This window comes from Pinus tabuliformis, chromosome 5_2 (assembly GCF_031772625.1).
Source record: "Pinus tabuliformis cultivar Carrire ecotype Pingquan chromosome 5_2, CPIR1, whole genome shotgun sequence".
Classification (NCBI taxonomy): domain Eukaryota; kingdom Viridiplantae; phylum Streptophyta; class Pinopsida; order Pinales; family Pinaceae; genus Pinus; species Pinus tabuliformis.
The window spans coordinates 765,773,846-765,779,274 of record NC_142306.1 but is presented as its reverse complement, the minus strand read 5'-3'; positions in this window follow the sequence as shown (position 1 = coordinate 765,779,274).

Below are 5,429 nucleotides of genomic sequence, written 5' to 3'. Positions count from 1 at the left end.
TGGCAGACATGGCTTCCTATGGATAAAGGATAAAGCCTATTGTGGTCTCCCAAAATATACTCGACGGTACGTGGGAGCACACGTTCGTACTGGCACTTATCGTCTCAAAGTGGAGGAATCACCCAACCAACAGTGAAAACAATAGTTACCAGGCTTTACGACGCCAGAATATGTGTCTAGCCTAGACTTCTAGATGTTGTGTGTTAGGTTCCAAAGCGTTTTTAGATTCATTAAATTTATTTTATAGTTGATCTTGCTTAAGAAATTTTCCTTTCAGGTTCACCGCGTGATGTAGATGTAAAATTCCTAAAATGCAATCTAAGATGATAAACAGTCGTTTAATATTCTTTCTGCAATGAAAATCCTAGCTACTAAGGAAAGAGAGATGGTGTTCTTTCAACAAAGAGCATAGAGAACACACTATGTGCACTGTCCTAAATCAAACCAACAAACAGTCTAAATGCAAATGCACATGCATGTATTTTTTTCAGTCTTCTTAATGTGTGAATGATAGAAAGAAAGCTAAGCACAAATCTGAATTATTTTCCGAAGCGACAATTACTAACAAGTTTCTTTTCAAAACAAAATGAGGACAATGACAACACTTTGCGATTTGGAATTGAAAACTTGCTTTCAACACTAGGAAAAACTACTAATTCAGATCAAATACAAGAGTAACAGTGTAATCGACTATATTCTCTTCTATGACTGAAAACGACACTTGCGACACTTTCAAATCAAGAAACGATAGTACAATTACGATACTTATTTGTAAAGGAGAACTGAAAATGACTAAAAAATACATAAAAACATTACAGTTCTTTGCACAATGGAGGCGGAATAATAGTAGGGAAAGGGGTTTCAAACAGAGGTGTACTGACTACAAGCAGCAAAACTCCTGAATAGAGCTAAAAAGAGTGAACACAGAAACCAAAATTTAGGAACAAGGCCTTGTCTGATCAGCGCACCTGTAACACAGTGAAACTGAAATGCAACGCACCTACTACACTCGGGAAGTGCGCTGAATTTGAAGTTCACAGAACAGACAGTGCGCTGGACCAAGGACGAGACTTTGGTTGGATTCCGGGTCACAGTTTGCAGTTCAGTTCAGGGATTTAGGCCAAGCAAGTGGTAATCAGTATATCAATCACAGGGGTAGATCTAAGGAGGTTACTAGAGCCACCACGAGGGCAATTAGAAAGCTTGTAAATCAATTTTTTAATTCATAAAAAAAACCCAGAGATTGACTGAAGCAACGTTGATCTACTTTGCAATTGCATAGCAAATGAAGTTTGAAGGCTAGCTGGCTTGACTTCAGGCTCCGTCTGTAAGTTTATGAAGTAAACAAATGTAGATGAACAAACAATCTACTTGCTCCCCAGTGGAGTCGTCATTTTGTTATCGGGAATAGTGTCTATGCAGAGCTGCTAATCCAACTAAGGTTGGTAGCTACCTTAGAAACAAACAAACTAAAACTACTTTCGTTTTCCTTTATGAGAGATAGATGAGAGAAGAATAAAGGAAACCAACCTCTGTCTTGCGCTTGGTTCCTTTCTCGATTCCTCTCTCTTCTGATAGTCCTTTGCTACTTGCTTTCTTGTGTACCTAGCTTCACAGAGTACCTATAGAATCAAAGCAACATAACACTATACGAGAACATAGATCTATTATCATAAGCAATATAGGATCAAATGTATATTAACCACACAAATGCATAAAACATCAATCACACAAGTGTATGGAGGAAAACTTGAATAGCTTTATTGATAATCAAGAAAGAGCCAAGAGAATTATAACCGATTGTTCAGACCCAGCATCATCCTCTCAGCAAGTAAGCCCTTCTTCACCTCATGAAAAGCTTAGATCACCCAACACTATGATATTTCCCCAAGAAACCAATAGCACTTCCTTACAAGATACAAAATTCCAGCCTCTGGATCTCTGGGATGAGGGATCCATATATAGATGTCTGCAAGGGAGGTGAGTCAGCTTTTGAGATTTGATTAGTGTCCTCCCTCTGATAGTTCTTGATTCCACTTGGAGATTGATAATCTCTTACTCATCCCTGGTCGAATTTAGAGAGGCAAGTGTCACAGGAGAAGTTTCTGGAAGATTCCATGCTTCTCCACCTTGCGGATTGACCCTGCCATTTGTCCCTTCTCACCCATCGCACCGCATAGAAGGGCTTTTTGACATGCAATGCACCTACTGTGTTTATTTAGGTGGGATGCAACGCACTTTGCCTATGGAGCAGGTGAAATGGTCCATTTTTGACCAATTCTGAGTAGTTTTTCATGGAGAACTTCTGGGAGATGCTATAATTAGTTGACCTTGTTCTTCTAGGGGTTGGAACAACACCTTTAGGGACTTAGGAGCCCTTGTTTTATGGACATTTATGCTTGGGGTTACAGTGCCCAAAAATGTATATAACAAAGATGTGAGGAGGTATACCAGTCAATGTGATCGTTGCCAAAGGATGGGGAAACCTACCCCAAGGGATGAAATGCCTCTACAACCTCAAGTGACTTTCAAGCCATTTCAGAAGTGGGGCATGGATTTCATTAGACCCATTGACCCTCCATCTAGACAAAATAAGTACATCATTGTGTGTACTGACTATTTAACCAAGTGGGCTGAAGTGAAGGCTATCAAAGCATCAATAGAAGAAAAAGTGGTTGAATTCTTAAGGGAAGATGTGTTTTATAAGTTTGGGTACCCTAGAGAATTGGTCATTGATCATGGCAGTCAATTTACATCTCACATGATTGAGAATTTGTTAAGCTAGCACAAGATCAAGCACAGAACATACACTCATTAATACCCACAGGCTAATGGGCAAGTGGAGGCAACCAATAGATCGCTGGAAGGAATTCTGACCAAAGTGATTAGCAGCAGAACAAAGGATTGGGCAGATAGATTAGTTGAGGCCACTTGGGCCTATAATACCACCTGGAAGACCACCACTAGGTTCACTTCTTATGAGTTGGTCTATGGGAACAAAGCCCTATTGTCCATTGAATTTGAATACAACACCCTAAGAATGGCAGCACAACTAGATCTAGATCTCATCAGGGTACAACAAGAAAGATTGTTTCATCTGAATGGGTTAGATAAATTTATGATGCAAGCCCTCCTGCACACAAAGGTGACTCAAGTTCAGAGGAAAATTTAGCATGACAAGGATATAAGGGACAAATAGTTTCAAGAGGGTGATTGGGCTTTGTTTTATGATTCCCGGTACAAGGATTTTAAAGGTAAGTTAATGACTAGATAGTTAGGGCCTTATGTCATAGAAAAATGTCATGATAATGGCATTGTACAGATAAGAACCATTGATGCAGAGTATATCCCTTTACTTGTCAATGGGTATAGATTAAAGATCTACAAGAAGCGCTTGTGAAAGCAAGGATTCATCAATACCATCAGCAAGATAGTGATGGTGGTGGAGCAAGTCTCAGCTTCCACCCCACCAAGTCCCTAAACAAAAGAGAGAAAGAAAAACAAAAAAACAAAAAAGAGACTTAGGTGAAAACCTCCATGAGGCACCTGAGTCCTGCTATTGGGTTGAAAACCTCTTGAGGTGGCCCAAGGGTGTTGTAAAAAAGAAAGAAGGAAATAAAAATATCTCTGGGTGAAAAACTCTTTTGAAGCACCCAGGGTAGGTAAGTAGGATGAAAACCTCCTTGGAGGTAGACTAGTTATTTAAAAAAAAAGAAGAGAAAAAGATACAAAAAAAAAAAAAATTGGAACTTTTGTTTTGCAGGTTATCAAGAGGAGGATAAGCACAACATGAGAGGGACAGAAGGACCTACAAGAGCCATGTTTCAATCCATCCATCTCATATTTTTCATTATTCATTCATTTTTCCATTTATGAACCCCTCCAGCTCAACTTACATAGGCTCTGTGTTTTCTATAGGATTCCCTGTAATCCTACAAGATTCCCTGTAAACCTACAGGAGTTTCCTGTAGGAATTACAGTGGCCTTGAAAATCCAAAGAAAAGTGGTCCGAGAGCAAGGGGATGATAAGCCTGTGTCTAAAAAAAAAACCATTCACTCCACCACATCATAGCCATGCCTTTCATCACCATGTCACCCCTGCATCCATCCAATAAATCAATTCCAAAAAATACAGTTTACAAAATAGAAAAAAAAAAAATTGAAGAGAGAGATAAGAAGGAAACAAGAACAATACCTAGAGACCAAAACCCTCACCTACCATTCCCTACAACCCTTCTCCACTCATGTCAACATCCCTCATGCTCGAGAGTTGAGAAAAAGTATGAAATTTTATGGGAGAGGCAATTATAGGACATCTTGTAGGTTTCTTGTAGGAAAACATGTAGTAGCTTATCCCACAAAGGAAACTTCATAAGTTTGTAGCCATATTCAACAGGAGGATTCCAATGATGAAGAATCTCTTGTAGAGCTCAGCAGTAGCAGTAAGATCACCAACATCACTCCCCAGCACCTGCACATCAAAAGAAACAAACATCACAAGAGGAAATTACACAGAAGAATATGCACCAAAAACACAACACATAAACATCACTCTCCAGCATGCATCATCATCAAAGCATCTTACCCATGGGTATGTCATTTTACTGATGCTCTCTTGTTGGTACGATATGATCAAAATTGTAGTATTGTGTGAGAATTGGTTTTATAAGTAAAGGTGGCCAGTTAACTTGGCCACCTCCAGCCAGTCGACGAAGAGAAAATAGTTAGACCACTCCACACAGGGAAAAATTCAAATCAAAAGAAAAAGGAAATAAGGCCAAAAATGATTAAGTTACGAAGGAAATAAGTGGTAGATGATTATGAGGTAAGGTGGAATGATGGACTGATAGTGGGACCAACAGTCCAAAAGGAGGTTCTCATACTTAGAAAACCAACACACCACCCCACACGATCATCCATATATGGAAATAAAACATTGATTCCCATACAAAAAGAGCATTCACAATCTCGAGAATTCATCGAAAAAGAGTTGCTCTAGGCCTTCTTGAAGTAGCACCTATAGGAGACAGTCAGCATTTATAGCGTAGGAGATTTACAGGAAAACCTACAGGAATCATACAGGATATAGAGGAGTCAACCTATAGGATTATCAGTGGGCACTAAAGGAGGAGAAATCAAAGGTTTTCCTCACCAGAATGTAGCAAAGTGAGGTAGGAGCTATACCTTCTATGTTTTCCAATTAAAATAAAAAATTCTCTTATTAAGGAAATTGCATTATAGGAGAATTGTATTGCATGCCTGTATAGATTAATATTCATACCTACCTCACCTACTAGAATTCTTGACTTGTATTCACACAAGCCTCTACAATTACTATGGAAAGATGAAAGGAGGTTTCAAGAGGAGAGAACCCACAAACAAATTAAGGATCCACCAACATCTTCCTGTAGTAAACATTTTCACAAGGC